This window comes from Dama dama, chromosome 14 (assembly GCF_033118175.1).
Source record: "Dama dama isolate Ldn47 chromosome 14, ASM3311817v1, whole genome shotgun sequence".
Lineage (NCBI taxonomy): Eukaryota > Metazoa > Chordata > Mammalia > Artiodactyla > Cervidae > Dama > Dama dama.
In genome coordinates, this window is record NC_083694.1 from 41,442,436 (window position 1) to 41,459,215 (window position 16,780).

General features: G+C 50.3%; 1 long non-coding RNA gene across 1 annotated transcript in view; it reads left to right on the top strand.

Annotated features, from left to right (window-relative positions):
- The window catches only part of LOC133069201 (uncharacterized), a 30,788-nt gene extending 15,953 nt beyond the window's left edge, over positions 1 to 14,835 (top strand). The window contains exon 2 of the long non-coding RNA XR_009695812.1: positions 14,044 to 14,835. This is a non-coding gene — a long non-coding RNA (uncharacterized LOC133069201). The remainder of the gene's footprint in view (positions 1 to 14,043) is intronic.
- Positions 14,836 to 16,780: the final 1,945 nt, after the last annotated feature.

The following is a 16,780-nucleotide window of genomic DNA, read 5'->3' on the forward strand; positions in this document are numbered from 1 at the left end:
GAGTGCCTGACAGTACCTCCTCTGGTCTCTGTGAGGTAGATAGGTCGAGGAGATCAGGATCTTCATTTTTGTTTTGACATCAATCTTGGCAATATCTTTTTTGGTTTCGTTTTGTTTTGATTGAAGTATAGTTCGTTTGCAATGTTGTGGTAGTTTCAAGTGTATAGCAAAGCGATTCAGTTGTACATATATATATGTATTTTCAGATTCTTTTCCCTTATAGGTTATTACAAAACATGAAGTACAGTTCCCTGTGCCATGCGGTAGGTCCTTGTTGGTTATCTGTTATGATCCTCAGTTTTGTTTTGTTTTTGGCTGTCCTGGGTCTTTGTTGTTGCGCGAGTGCTTTCTCTAATCGCAGAGGGGGGACTGCTCTCTAGTTGCTGTGCTCCAGCTCCTCACTGCAGTGGTGAAACACAGGCGTTAGGATGCCTGGGCTTCGGTCGTTGCAGCTCCCAGGCTCTAGGGTGTGGCTCAGTAGTTGTGGTGCACAGGCTTAGTTGCTCCGAAGCAGGTGGAATCGTCCTGGACCAGGAATCGAACCTGTGCCCCCTGCACTGGCACAGGGATTCTTTACACTGAGCCACCAGGGAATCCCTGGTCATCGTTTTTAATCACTGAAAAGCGACAAGGACCTCGGAATTTAGGTCCCCAGGGAGTGGTGTGGGTGTAGGCTCCCCCAGAGCTCTCTAGCAGTTCCTGCCGAGTTTACACTGGTGGCCTTTGCCGTCGGGGTTGCCTGTGTCTTGCAGGAAGAAGACAGAGACACCCTGAGGAAGAGAGTCCTGGCCCCAGCACCCATAGAATCAGCATCATTTTGTTTTAGGCTGTCTGACAACCAGGGCTGATGTGTGTGTTAGTCAGGAGGACTGGCAAGAACTACTTTAAATCCCAGTTTCAATGACAAAAGAGTCCTTAGGAGGGAAAGCTTTGGGTGGCTGACCTTGGGTGTCCGCTCCCAATCAGCGTCTGGCTGTAGATGCCATGCAAACGCTGCCAGATGCTGCAGTCCATTAGCAGGTATGGATCTTTTCTCTCCTTTCAAAAGGCACCTCAGTTCCCCCTGGGGCCCCAAAGTCCATGAAGCTCATGGCTTTTCAGTTAAGGACTTGCCTGCCAGACCCGTCTCTGTCACTGGCTGCATGAATCTGCAAATACGGCTTAACCTGCCTGGGTTTTGGTTCCTCATCTGTAAAGCTGGGCCTGTGTTAGAACTTCACAGTGTAAAATCAATTAGATAATGTACATCAACCATGCAACAGGGCACTGTGGTGGCTGTTAGGTATCAAGCATGTTTAATACTTTGACTAAATCAGAAGAAACTTCCTCTACACTGATAGAATGTAGTGAGGTTTTTGAAGTTTTTTTGTTTGTTAGATTTTTGCATTGCAGATATCCCTTTCTTCCCCTTCCCCAAAATCGCTGCTTTCCTATTTGTTGTTGTTAACTAGTGTTGCAGATATTTAAGTGGAGCAGAATGCCTTGGGTGGATGCAGAAAGAATACTCTCTGCTCCCATATCCTTTATATCCTTGCTTGTGGGCAGGTGGTAATGGGCTTCCCAGGTGGCGCTAGTGGTAAAGCACCTGCCTGCCAATGCAGGAGATGTAAGAGATGCAGGTTCGATCCCTGAGTGGGGAAGATCCCCTGGAGAAGGGCATGGCAACCCACTCCAGTATTCTTGCTGGGAAATTCCATGAACAGAGGACCCTGGTGGGCTACAGTCCATAGCGTCACAAAGCGTTGGACATGACTGAAGCAACTTAGCACACACGCACCGGAGGTAGTAATCGACCTCCAGCAGCTCCCATAAATGGCACCCATGGTCAACCAGTCTAGTCCTGACCTCTACCGCCCTGTCATTTGATGCTCGTCTTGTCCCTTCCTGCCAGTGGTACTGAGTCACTGCTGCCAGACTCCCTGCCTCGCTTAGCACCAGTCTGGGCAGCTCCTGACCAGTTGCCATCACCTCCTCTGGACTGGCCCATCCTCCACTTGGCAGATCAGCCTCAGGCTGATCGCAGCTTCCTATGAGGAAAGTGGAGTTTCGACACTCAGTAGATGGGAAAGTGGGCGGAGGAACGGGAGGTTCCATCCAGAGGCGAAAAAGCTGGCCTGACTGTAGTGGGGGAGGGGCGTCCATACTGGAGGAGGGGTGTTAGTTGACTTGAGCCGAATTGATTCCTAAACCTGACATTAAAACATTTTCTGAGGTTGTCACATCAGCTCACAACAAAATTATTTAAACTAGACTTGAAAGTGCGTGACTACTGCCGTTGTAACCCCCTTTGATTATGAAACCCACCACTCGTGATGGGGTGAAGCAGGTTTAAAAGCCTGGCCCATGACATCAGCCACAGAGCAGTTCCTCCCCCAGGATCACCGCAAGGCAGGTGGTGGTTCCCAGAATTACCTGCCCAAACCCCAAAGCAACTTCAAAGCCCTTGCCTCCAACCTGGAAATATAGAGAAACACTTCTTCATAATGTGCAGAGAAACAACTGGTTGGGGGCCTGTGTTGAATTTCCTTCCCCTGGGCACTACCTGGCTGTCTTCTTGCCACTAATGCCCACCTCCCTGATCAGGGGCCAAGCCATTGGAGGGATGTGGGCTGGGATGTAGAGAGACCCTGCTAGGGTAAGCCAGCAGCTGTGGTAGCCTTTTAGCAGGGGAGAAGGGAGGACAGACCCAGAGTAATATTTCAGACCGAGCCTGCACCTTGGGGACTGATGTCTCTAGAAACCCCACCACCACCTTGGCCCCCATGCTGAGGACTGTCCCATCCCCTCAAAAGCCATTTAACCCCAGAATACTTCAGAAACTTCCCTTCAAGCCACTCCTCAGCCACATCCTCCTATACCAAATTAAAAAAAAAAAAGGACAGCAAACCCTTCCCAGCCTCTCACTCTCTCCTCTTCACCAGAGAATCACACCTTCTCCCAAACACTTCCAGAAATGCAAGCTTTGAGTGTGTATACAGAGTGCTAATTATGTTCATTTATGTGAATTGTTTCCATTTAAGCCTAATTACTGTACTAGAGGCTAGCACTTATCCTTAAATATGTGTCAAATTAACTTTGTTAGAAGGCGTGTTGAAGGCAGTGGAGAAATAGAAAGAACATTGTTTGGGATCCAGACGGTCCTTGTTTTACCCTCCATTTCCTCGGTGCTTTTGGGCAAGAATTTAACATCTCTCAGCTCACTTTCTTAGAATAAAAAAATTTCCGTCCTGCCTGCCTCACGGAGGATGGCATGGTTCACACGAACTCCATGATCCACCCCATGTTCAAGGCTATATGCCACAGCGGGCAAGACAGACCATCGCTGCTCACGTGGGCTTTACGGTCCAGCCAGGACAACAAAAGGTGAATAAGTAATGCACAAATAGCAAACATTTATTGAGAGCTTATTGCATGCCAGGTGCTGTGCTAAGTACTTTTCAAATATTACCTTCTTTAATCCTTATAGCAAGGCTGTGAGGAAGCTACTATTGTACCCATTTTACATATGGGGAAACTGAGGCTTAGGGGGTTTACCTGCCTGGCACAAGTGTAGTTATGGCTTGAATGCAGGTAGCATGACTCAGCGTCTGCAGCTGTAATCACTCTGCTGCTTCCCCCACCCCCACGATGTGGGAGAGACTACAGGGCATCCCAGAACCCAGATGGTGTGAAGGCACTTTAAGACCCATGATCCACCACCTTAGCCTTCTTCTCGCAGTTAGAAGTGAGTCCCAGGTCCCGTCCATACCCAAGGGGAGCAGATGGCACTAGGGCCTGAGCACCAGGAACCCACCCTCATAGGCCCTGAGGGATCTCTCCACCACCATTTCTTTCTTTTTTAAAAAGTATTTATTTATTTGGCTGCCCCAGGTCTTCACTGGGGCATGTGGGATCTTTAGCTGCAGGATGTGGAATCTAGTTTCCCAACCAGGGATTGAATCAAAGCCCCCCTGCACTGGGAACTTGGAGTCTTAACCACTGGACCACCAGGGAAGTCCCCCACAACCATTTCTAATTTTGTGAGTCTTTTGTCCTCATAGTTTCTTGTCATGCCAGCTATTTACAGTTTTTTTTTTTTTTTTTAAGTTAGGACACTAGCAGCATTTCTGACATTTTTTCCTGATCCCCCTGGATTTTGAGGACCTGCCCTCTGGGCCACTCATATCGTCATGGCTGTTTCCATGGTTAAATGGTCCCAGGAATTTTCTGAAAGAGAAATGGAGCCGCAGGAGTTTGAGGCAGTCAGCGGAGAGAGGGGCCAAGCCCAGAGAGGAATTCAGACGTCTAATCAACATCTGAAGTCCACCCATCTCTTCTTGTTCCTTTATCCATCCATTTATGTGTCCCTGAGCCCGGCTCGCTTGGTGAGCCCCTTCTGGGTCATGTGCTCAGCTCTTCACCAGTCCCCTCGCTGCATCCAGGGCAGAGTTAACAAGAGGAGAGGGTGGGATGCCCTCTGCCTGGGAACGTGGGCGGGGGGACCAGCCTGGAGTTCACTGTGGGGACAGGCGGACAAAGGGAACAGTATGTTTCTTAAAGCAGAATAAATACCATTTTACCTTCTGTTAGCCGGATCATCACTCTGAAGATGCAAGGCTGTGCTGTGTAGTGTGGAATCATGGCCTGAAGGCCCCAGCCTCAGGGCCCCGGGCCCCTTTATTTTTTATTCATTTTTTAAATTGGAGTATAATTGCTTTACAATGTTGCATTAGTTTCTGCTGTGGAGCAAAGTGAGTCAGCTCTATGTATACACATATCCCCTCCCTCTTGAACCTCTCCTTCACCCCCACCCCATCCCACCCCTCTAGGTCTTCACTGAGCCCCGAGCTTGCTCCCTGTGCTCTTTTTAAGTGTTGGCGAGTGTGTCTTAGAGCCTGTCCACTTCTCCTGCTCTGCATCCCTCACTGGTCTCTGCTTGGTTTCACCAGTGAATCCAATTTCAGCAAGCCTTTTCCTGCCGTCTGAGTGGCTGCTTTTAAATTACTGTGGGGCATGAAACCCCCCTATATCTGATCAGCATTGTGTGTAAAGTGTTAGTCACTCAGGTATCCGACTCTTTGCGACCCCATGGACTGTACCCTGCCAGACCCCTCTGTCCATGGAATTCCCCAGGCAAGAATACTGGAGTGGGTTGCCATTCCCTTCTCCAGGGGATCTTCCCAACCCCGGGATCAAACCCGGGTCTCCTGCATTGCAGGCAGATTAAGGAATGAGCTAATAAGTGGATCTCAAGGACAATCCTGCCCCCACCCCAAAATCAGAATAAGGGTGTGGTTGTCATTTGAAAACAAAACTTTGATTCATTGCTTTCATTTAATATTAGTCATATCATTTACTTGATTTTGAGTTTCAGCTAGCTGTAAAGTTGGGGTAACTAGGTTTATCCAAGGAAAGTATTGATTAACAGAAAGTGCACAGTGTTGGGGGTGACAGTACCCCCTGAGGAGGGGCAGGAGTTCAGGCTGCTCGGGGGCCTCTTCTCGTCCACAGGCCCCGGCCCCCTCCCTCTTCCTGTTGCAGTGAGTTCACTGATGACCCCAGGGATATGTGAGTGTCCTGTGGCTGCTGTAACGAATGACCACAAGCTGGATGGCTTAAAACAACAACAGTGTATTCTCTCCCAGTCCCCGGGGGCGTTTCCGGATGTCTGAGGTCTGCTCTGAGCACAGGCACTCAGCTAAGTGGACCTTCCCCGGGCTAACTGAGTGGTCCCTTGGGGCTGCAGCATTCCTGGTTTCAGGCACCAAACCAACAAACTTCTGAAGAGTCCAAATCACCGTTACCTTGCCGATTAGGTGCGCTCAGAGGATCTAACGTGTAAGCAGAATTCCTTACAGTTCTTGAAACACTTTCCCATCTCCTGCCTCACCTGTGTCGTGCCTCCTTGTGTACAGACAATGCACCTGCAGCCCAGCCTGGTCGTTAACAAGTGGAGCATGCAAACGGAGCCTCCTGACTCTGAGAGCAGGTTGGGGGTGCTGATGGATGATGCTTGGGGTGGGCGTGGGAGCCTACAGCCAGGGCAGATACCATGCCTCCCCCAGGAGAGGAGGGCTGACTGAAACTTGAAGGACATATAAAGTCATTTGCTGAAGCTGGGAAGATGGTGCCCAAGACAGAGAGGCTGTCCAGCAAGGCACGGAGGCAGGAAAGCCTGCAGAAGGGTGAGCAGAAGGTTCTGGTGTGTGATCTCAGGCAACTCTCCCCCTTCCCTGCCACCTAGACCCAGTCTCCTTGAGAGAACTGGTTTGTGGCTGAAATTTACAAATTAGAGCTTCATTCTTTTGGCTTAAGCCAAACAGTAAATTTACCCTATACTCAGATGCAAAATCCCCTGAATGGGCTGAGTTCCCTGCCCAGCCAGCCAGTTTGCTGGTTGGCGTGTCTGATTCTTCTAAGGACAGGGTTAGCTCAGTGGATCAGGGATCAGGCATGGTTTGGGGGCATAGGTGAAAAATGAGCCATCAATATGTGGGGACAGGAGCAGAGCGGATGGACTGGGGTCCACAAACATCCCTCCTTTATAATTCCTATTTGGCCAGCTTTGAGCTAATCCTTGGCTTCCCTAGTGGCTCAGAGAGTAAAGAATCTGCCTGCAATGTTGAGACCTGGAATAGATCCCTGGGTTGGGAAGATCCCCTAGAGGAGGACATGGCAACCCACTCCAGTATTCTTGCCTGAAGAATCCCCATGGACAGAGGAGCCTGGTGGGCTACAGTCCATGGGGTCAGAAAGAGTCAGATACAACTGAGTGGCTAAGTACAGCAAAGTGCATTATACGTTTATACACCACATCCTCTTTATCTGTTCATCTGTTGATGGACTTTTGGGTTGCTTCCGTATCCTGGCTATCGCAAATAATGCTGCTAGGAACATTGGGCTGCATGTATTTTTTTGAATTAGTGTTTTTCAGTTTGGGGGTATATATACCCAGAAGTAGAATTGCTTGACCTTATGATGGTTCTATTTTTATCTCTTTTGAGGAACCTTCATACTGTTTTCCATAATAGCTGCACCAGTTTGCATTCTCACCAACAGTATGCAAGAGTTCCTTTTTCTCCACATCTTCGCCAATATTTGTTATTTGTGATCTTTTTGATAGCCATTCTGACAGGTGTGAGGTGGTATCTCTCGCCTGTGGTTTTGATTTGTATTTCTCTGATGATAGTGATGTGGGGTGTCTTTTCATGTGCCTGTTGACCATCTGTATGTCTTCAGAAAAGTATCTATTCATGTCTTCTGCCCATTTTTAATTGTTTTATTTATTTATTTATTTTTTGAGCTAAATGAGCTATTTATATAGTTTGGACATTAACTCCTTATTGGTTATATCAATTGCAAACATTTTCTCCCATTCAGTAGGTTGTCTTTTCATTTTGTCAGTGGTTTGCTCTGCAGAAGCTTTCACCCCCAGAACTGGGGGTTGGAGAGTAGTGAGAGGTTGAACGGTGCTGACAATGCTGGCTCCAGACCAGAAGCTGATTGGACATGGAAAAACCAGATCTCGGGTTCCGTGGGCCTGAAGTGGGGTGCATGAAGGTCAAAATGGCAGTTCAAGGAGGCTGGGCCTTGTTCCAGTTGGGAGCAGACTGGGTGGGCAGAGACATTGAGCCTAGAGGTGTGAGGGGGGCAGGGGTGGAATGGGGTGTGGGAGACGCATTTTAACTGTGCACAACTTTCCTCCACATTGTGGACCTCAGGGTGAGCAATGGATCCAGAACCTCGTCTTGGTCTGAAAGACCATCATGGTAACAGTCAACTGCTCAGCGAGTGTCGGCAGGAGACGTGGGGTGTCGGGTCCTCAGCCTCCTTCCCACCCAGGCTGCTGGCCTGGCTGGGCCGTCTTTGTTCCCTGAGGTTGTCAGAAGAGAGCTGCCCTCGCTCATTGCCTCTGCCCTCTCTCTGTGGTCTTCGCAGAGTCTCGCCAGGGCAGCTCTCTGGGGTCTGGCACCCGGGATCTGGAGTCCCTGCAAGACGGCCGTGCAGAGAGCCCCGAGCAGGCAAAGTGTGTTCCCAGGAAAGAGAGCCTGGACGCGAGATATTCAGCTCTCAGTCATCTTTTTTCATGTTCTTTTAAAATTATAAAATTAATAGTAATGCTCATAAAATGTCAAACAGTTCAGGAACTTCCCTGGCGGGGTCCAGTAGTTAAGACTTCGCCTGCCAATGCAGGGGGCGCAGGTTCAATCCCTGGTCCAGGAGCTAAGATCCCATGTGCTTCCTGGCCAAAAAACCGAAACATAAAACAGAAGTGATAATTGTAACAGATTCAATAAAGAGCTTTAAGATGGTCCACATCAAAATAATTTTTTAAAAAACAGTTAAAAAAAAAAAAGTCAGGCAGTTCTGAGGTAGATGAAGTTAGTGGGTTGGGCCTGTTCCAGTCTCCCTCTCTCCTTACCCCCAACTCCCTGAACGCGGCCACTGTCAGCCTGGGCTTGGTCCTTCACGCCCGCCCAACCCCCAGGGTGGTTTCCGTTGACTGTCGGCTGAGCCTCGTGGTAGAAAAACCTCCGGGAGTGTGGTGAGCCTCTGTCTCTGCTGGACTCACATCCAGACCCTCGTTTGCAGGGTCTGCAGCTCAGAGCCAGGGTCACCCCCAGATGCTGGGTGATCAGCCCAGCTCCAGTCTCTGGGGGCTCACCACATAGGAGTGACTCTGTGAATCCTGCTACTCAGGTACCCCTGACCCTCAGCCTGTCTGCAGAGGTAGGGGATGGAGTCTGGCTGGACTTAGCTCGGGGTGGGGGGCTTGGTCAGCTCCCAGCTTCCCTTGGTGCCCTGTCTTCCTGTGAGGTCCCCATCCCTCTGCACCCTTGGACGTGTGGCTCCTGGGTGTCCCACTGGCCTGGCAGGTCAGGAACGCAGAAAGACTGCTTTAATGGGCAGGGCTCTTATTTATTTGGGCGTGACAAAGTATGTGAAAGGTCGTTGATGCCCGGGAAGCACCTATCACCGGTGAAGTCGTGTGCTATGATTGTGAGGACTGTCACCACCCCCTCTCCATGACTTCACTGGGAGGTCTCTGTAGCTGCCACAGTAGGAGTCAGTTCTGAGGATGGGGACCCTTGCGCTGGGGCAGCCAGGCTGCTCGCCCAAGCTGGGGTCTGTACCTAGAGTTGCCTGCAAAGATACTGACCTGTGATCACCTGGCCTGGCAGGTAGCAGGTGGCCCTCTGGGCTGAGGACATGTCCAGTGATTAAAGGTGACCATTTGTCCAGGACTTTTAAAGAAGAGAGGAAAGTCTTTTTTGTGGTATTAGAATGGTTTCCCAGTCCCAGCATTGTTGATATTTGGGGCGGTTCATTCTCTGCTATGGGTCTGTCCTATGCAGTGAGATGTCATCAGTTTGTCTGACCCGTACCCACTCGTTACCAGTGGCATCTCCACCTCTGCTCGTGACCACCAAAAAGGTCTCCAGATGTTGCCAGATGGCCCCCAGGGGACAGATTGTCCCCTACTGAGAGCCCTGGCCTCGAGGACTCAGATCAGGCTTCCAGCGAGCACTGCCTTGGCATCACGAGCTGCTTCTCGCTCGGGTGCAGTTTTCTTTGTTCCTTTTCCAAAAGGCTGACCTCATCCAGCTCATTTGTTTGTTTCGTTGACTCACCCAGCTCTAACCACAAGAGCCTTCCTACTTTGGGGGATCCCAAATGACTTATCATGGGACTCTGTACGTAAATCTAAAAGATTCTTGTCTGCTAAATTGGAGGCAGACACTTCTCTTTTAGCTCTGCTTGAGAAGTCCTTGTCTCAAGCATTCAAGGACACGCGGGGCTCCTACTGAAGATTTTACTGTGAGCACCCTTGGAGTTCAGTTTTCTGAAATCGCCAAGCATTTTTCTCCCATTCGTTTGGGTCTTAGCCCAGTGACTAGCAGATGATCTAAGGGCCAGAGCGGTCTGGAGTTGGCCAGTGCTTGGGGGATTTTCTTAAGGCCTCTGACCTAGGACTGGCTGGGGAGGAAGACAGAGGAGGAGCCAGGAGGGGGGAGGTGGAGGATGAGGAGGAAGAAGGAGGAAGGAGAGACAGGTTCCAGATGGACCCACCCACCCAGAGTCACACCCCACTGCTTTGCATCAGGACCCTTGGGCAAGGCCTGGCCTGTTGGGGGCTCCTCTTGAGGCCCTGAGAAAGCCACTGCCTTTGAGGTGGGGCTGCACAAAGCTCAATGTAGCCCTGAGGACTGATGCAATCCTGAGGTCAGAGACCACGCCTTCTTCTTGGTGAGCGGAGGCTGTAACCCCCGAGGAAGAAGGCTGGGTTCTGACTGGTCCTCTCTTGGGCTCCTTTTCCTGCCTCACTGACTCCTTAGGGAAATGGGTTCTGGTTTCCAAGTGGGGGCTTTAGATCTTAACACCTGCCTTGCACTCGAAAACTCTAGTTATCGGAAGATCTCGTGTGCCCACAGCTCTCCTCTTGGGTGTTGGTACTTCTGTTCTGCAGTGGCTCCCAGAGGCTCGGCTCGATTGGCTGCCTCCGAAGCACGCAACTGAACTTGAACAGCAGTTGGGATGCCTAGGCCCGCCCCCCTGGCGCCGTCTGTGGCTTCACATTCAGCCTGTGCCGAGAGCTCCATGCTTGCTGTTGACTTGCGCTGGACTGGCCACAGAACAGAAGGGACCAGCAGCTAGATCTGGCTGCCAAGGGCTCTCCATCCTGGATGGCAGGACGCTAGCTGGCTGCACCAGATGCCACCAGCCCCGCCAACTGTGCCCATCCACCCCCGGTTAGCACATGAAGCCAGGACCTCCTCTCTCAAACCAGACAGTCAGTACTCCAGGTGCCCAGGGATCCATCCTGAAGGGCTGGGGCTGAGAGGGGTGATTGGGTCTGTGTGCACTCAGCAGAATTTCAGGGGTACCCTTTATTCCCTGGGATTGTTGTCCCTGCCTTCACCTGTGCCAGCTCTGAGTTTTCCGGATTCCAGCCTCCGTGGTAGCCAGTCTGTCAGCGGCTGGCTGAAAACTACTTTCCCAGTATAGTCACCCACTGGGAAAGAGCAGCCCTGGAATTTGACCCTGACGACCCCCACGAAGTTCTTCCCAAGCTCCTGGTCCCACCTGGCTCCACCTCTACCCATCACCGGGGCACTGTTGGCGGGTATGGGGGCTGGGTTTTTCCTCTCTCCTCCTCCCTTCTTCCTCTTCCCTTTTGTCCTTTTCTCCACCAGCTGTAGATTTAGAATCCTGGTGACTCAGGAGGGATGTTCCAGTGCTTGATAGGCTGGGCGGGTGGAGGGGGTAGGTCACATGGTGGGGGCAGAGAGGGGAGGGGACCCCGGGTGCCAGCACCTCTCCGCAGGTGAATGCACACCTATTATAGGCCTGGGCACTGGCAGCGGGCCCAGGCCCAGAGGTGGAGGCAAGCCCGGCAGGTTGGACAGGTGGAGCGAGTCCAGTGGCTTCGGGGCCACAGCTGAGGGTCCCATCCCCGGTCCTCCCTTAGCCCACAAACCAGGTAGTCCATCTTTTTATCTTTTCTGCTGGTTTAGTTCACTGTCAACTTCAGGCAACACTTATGACTTGGGGGAAGGTGGGAAAGCCTTTGAGGTTTTCGAGGGAAATCATGAGTTTGTTTGGAGAGCACTTGCCATGTTTGTATGTGGGAAACTTGGCCTTGGCCTCCAGAAAACACATCTAATGGTCTGGTCCTTGGTTCTGAAAAGCAGGTTTCTCGCGGAGCCTAGATTGTTGTTCAGTCGCTCAGTCATGTCTGACTCTGCAGCCCCATGGACTATAGCCTGCCAGGCTCTTTTGTCCATGAGATTTCCCAACCCAGGAATAGAATCTGTGGTGGATTCTTTACCACTGAGCCAACACAGAAGCCCTTAAATCCTCCTTATGGAAAAGGAAAACAGCCCACCTAACCACAACAAAGCCTTCCACAGGCTCCTCACTCACAGTTACAAAAAAAAAAATCTCGTTTCTGGACCTTGCCTTCCTGATTTGCCATTCAGCATCCAGGCTCCGTGGGCTTCCCAGGTGGTTCACAGGTAAAGAATCTGCCTGCCAATGCAGGATACGTGGGTTCAATCCTTGGGTTGGGAAGATCCCCTAGAGAAGGAAATGGCAACCCACTCCAGAGTTCTTGCCTGGGAAATCCCATGGACAGAGGAGCCTGGCGGGCTATAGTTCATGGGGTCACAAAGAGTTGGACATGAGTTACTAACTAAACAACAGACGATTTGGGCTGGGAGCTGCCTCATGCTGAGTCTCAACTCAGAAGCAGGAAGAGTGCTAGGCTCCTTCCAAAACTCAAACTTACATTACAGCCCTTGGGCAGAGTTTCATTTTGAAATTGTTTGAAGTTTCATGTCCTCTCCTGCTAAGATGGACTAGACTTGTGAGAGCCAGTGTCCAGGATTTTCACCCACATTTTATTTAGCCCGGAAGTTGTCCCCTTAGTCTTTGGGGTGGGGGTTGGGGGAGTGGTTCTGGCTTGAGGGCAGGCAGGGAAGAGCACAGATCTGAAGAACAAAGCCAGGACTCCCAGCCGGAAATGGGGACTGGTTTTGTCCTGTTCGGCATCATTGAACTTACGCATTGCTTCCTCTCTGCAGTCGGTGCCCTTCCCTATCTGCCAGTATCCGGGAACATCACCCAGGTGCTCAGAGCAGATGTCACGTTTGTCTCAAATTGCCCTTGCACTTTGCAGGGAGAGGACACAGAAGCTGCTTCTGCTGCTGAACCTTTTGTAACATACACATTTTTTTGTTAAGTGGTTTGCCCTTTTTTTTTTTTCATTTTTAATTCCAAGGTAATTTGTGGTGTTCAGATTGCTTAGATTATGGGATATATCGGTTAGGATTCCTTCTTTTGTAAGTAGGAGAAAACAGTACTCAAAATGACAAATGATCAGAACATTAAAATTTTTATAAAACATTAAGTGCAGAGATAGAGGAGCTTTGTTATGGGTTATGTATCCAGGACTCAGCAAGGTCAAGGAGTTAAGACTTTGTCCCTATTTCTGCTCTGCCATCCTCCACATACTGACTTGTCTCCCACCAGCTCACCTCCTGCCTGGCTCTTCCTGGGGTCTCTTAATGTAAGTGAGGAGACTTTTCCCAATGCCCCCTGTCCCGCCCCAGCCAATCAGTGGCGAGGAGGAGGGGGTTATTGTGATGGAATTCTTGAGGCCCATGTGACCAGGAGAGGAGGGTAGATAACCTGTATCATCAAATCAGGGTCTGTGAGCAGGTGGAGAGAAGGTGTGAATTTGGGGCAGTATTGCCACATCAAAGATTTGCAGTTATTCAGATTTCTAACTGATTTGGGGGCAATAACTCTTGCTCCTAAAACATGTATTTTTTTTCAATACACAGTTCTTAATGCAAGAGCAGTTTTAGGTAATCATGGTATCCACGCTTAGCCTTTCACCTCCTAGGAGGCCTTCTTCCTTAAACATCTGGGCCAGTGGTTTTTAGGAGCTTGAGCTTTTCTCCTTAAAAAAAAAAAATATATAAATATATATATATTTATATTTTATATAATATTTATATAATATAATATTTTATATTATATATATATATTTTTTGGACTGTGCTAGGTCTCCGTGACTGCTTGGGCTTTTCTATAGCTGCGAGCAGGGGCTATTCTCTAGCTGTGGTGTGCGGGCTTCTCATTGTGGTAGCTTCTCTTGTTGTGGAGCACAGGCTGTGGGGTACAGGCTCAGTAGTTGTGGTGTGCAGGCTTCTTTGCTCCAAGGCATGTGGAATCTTCCCTGACCAAGGATCAAACCCATGTCTCCTGCATTGACAGGGTGATTCTTAACCACTGGACCACCAGGGAAATCCTTCTTCCCACTTTTGACATCACTTTGAAATGCAAGAGGACACCTAAGGCTGGTATGAAATGTCTTGGATTCCTTGCAAAGCTTTGCAGAGGAGCATGTGATGCAAAGCCGTGACTCTTTTTGAGTACCTTGTTTGTGCTACCAGGCCAGGCTCTTCCAAAGCCCTTGTTCCTGTGGTTCAGAACCGCTCACAGTTATGATTTTGCATGTCTGTGATTTCCTCCCCATCTCTCTCTCTCTCTCACCAGGAGTCCCCCAAGACCCAGGACATCCTCCCCATTGAATCTTCAGCACCCAGTGCAAGCAATATGTTATGGGTGGATTCATGAAGGGGACATTCGTGCTTTCTGAAAGATGCACTGTGGAATTAGGAAGATTTCCTGAGTGAATTTCCACATCTCCGTGGATGGAGAACGGGTCCTGCTTTCCCAGAAATGGTAACGTTCAAGAGCCTTGTTCTCAGAATCCACTTTTTCTTTAATGCTTAAAATTTAAGTGCTAGGAACTTAAAACACCCCTGGTGAAAATGACTTCTGGTTTTCTTGTATTCCTCCTGGTTCCCTGGGCTGGCAGCTCTAGCTCTACAGCAAGATGTATCAGGCTTGGGGCTTAAAAGGGCCCCTGTAAGAAGAATAGAAGGGCTTCCCAGGTGACACTAGTGGCAAAGAACCCGCCTGCCAATGCAGGAGACATGGATTTGATCCTTGGGTTGGGAAGATCCTCTAGAGGAGGGCATGGCAACCCACTCCAGTATTCTTGCCTGGAGAATCCCATGGACAGAGGAGCCTGTGGGCTACAGTCCACAGGGTCGCAAAGAGCATGATATGATGGAAGCGACTTAGCACACACGCAAGGAAAAGAGAAGTGAAGCATCATCACAGCTCTGAATGGAACTCCCGGCCTTTTAAACATCTTGTGTTAATGCAGCAGAAGCTTGCCTGGCAAGTGGACCAAAGGCGTTTCAGTAGAAAGGAAAGTACATTGAAAAAGTATGTTCACTTGGGTCGTGACTTTCCAGTAAAGTCTGACTCCATGAAAAACTGCTAATTTGGTGTGTTTTGTAAATTTCATGGAATACAGTCAGACTTGAGGCACTGACTGATTATTCACGCTAGCCTCCTCTCTCTGATGGAAAAGACTGTTCCTCAGGTCCCAGCCTCCTCTCTCTGGAAGATTGTCCTCTCCATCTGAAAGCCCTGACTGATCAGCCGTGGTGCCTGGGGTGGGGATGAGGGGAGAGGAGTGAGGCAGCCTCCCTAGGTAGACCTCTTCATCAAAGTTGCTGCCTAGATTCAGAAAATGGTGTTCTGCGTGGAAATCAGGGGGCGGGGGCTGCTTAGCAGTGGCTGGTGCATCTAGTTTCGCTTGGATACCCCCAGCCCCCCATCTTGCTTTTTGGAGCCATCTTTTTTTTTGGGGGGGGTGCTCTGAGCAGCTTGTAGGGTCTTAGTTCCCCTCCTCCACCAGGAATCAAACCCAGGCCTGGACATTGAAAGCTCTGAGTCCCAACTGCAGGGCCACCACGGAAGTCCTTGAGGCATCTTTTCTTCCCAGACTGTTTCTGAGCCTGAGGGTGGGCTGGACCCAGATCTGACAGGCCCCTCGTCTCCATCCTTCCCACACTCTGTGACACCTGCTCTAGACCTCTGCCAGGGATGAAGACATGCCCTGTCCCCGTGAAATGCACAGCCCCCCCACCCTTGGTAGTGGCAGAGCCACACTCGGGACTGCAGCTGGAGAGTGCCCACACTGGCCAGGCATGCCACTGCGCCTTGATCTGCATGTAGTCATCTTCATGGTGGGAAGCCTGCCTCTGCTTCCAGTTTCCTGGGTCCTCTGCCTGGGCTGGCCTAGGCTGGGAGTCAAGGGAGGGGGAGACTCAGACCCCTCTTGTCTCTGTGCTCACGTGAGGGCATGGTCACTGCAGGAAGTGCCTTTGGCCCCTTCCCAGACCTGCTGGATCAGAAGCTCCACTGTGGGGCTGGGAATCTGCCCCTTTCCAAGCTCCCAGGCAACTCTTACACACAGGAAGACCAGTGCTAACCTGATGAAAGTGTTCTGCCAGGACTTAACTTTAGGGTAAAATTGGACATATTTGGGGCATTTTCCTCACACTAAAAGATAATGCCTGGCTTGCTTTTATTTTATTTTTTTAAAATATTTATTTCTTTGGCTGCACTGGGTCTTAGTTGTGGCACGCGGGATCTCTGATCTTCATTGTAGCATGTGGCATCTTTAGTTGTGGCATGTGGGGTCTAATTCCCTGACCAGGGAATCAAACCTGGGCCCCCTGCATTGGGAGTGAAGATTCTTAGCCAGTGGACCACCAGGGAAGTTCCCTGCCTTGCTTTGTTAGAATACAGACATGTTCACCGGTTTGGGGACAGAAGACTGAGGTAAGCAGTCATTCCATCAACCCCACTGGACATTTTGTAGCCAAGAAAGGATGAGCCTGTGTGCCCTCCTCCTGCAGCATGTGTAGGATGCCCTCCCAGGAGCTTTCTCCTCTCCGGCAGAGAGATTCCTCTGGCTGGGGAGCTGCCTTCCTCTGTACCCCCTTGCCTGCAACACAGGTTTCTGGGACTTCCCTTGCCGGGGTAGAGAACACCCGCTGCGTATCCCCCCTCCCACACCTTGGGTGGTCTGCATCCAAAGCCATGAGTCACGTGATCTTCAGGCCGCTTCTTTGTGATGGTCAGTTTGAGGCGTCTGCATGAGCAGGCTGTGGGACCCAGGAACTCAGCCAGACACTAGTCTAGGTGCTGCTGTGACATTTTGTAGGTGGGTCATCATCCACCATCAGTTGACTCTGAGCGAAGATCATCCAGGAGAGTTGGTGGGCCTCATCTAGTCAGTTGAAGCCCTTAAGAGCCCAGCTGGGGCCCAAGAGGAAGAAATTCTGTGGTTGGATGGCAGTACCTGCTCTAACCCAGGAGTCTCCAGCTTGCTAGGCTGCCCTGCAGACTTCAGCCAGGCCTAACAGCC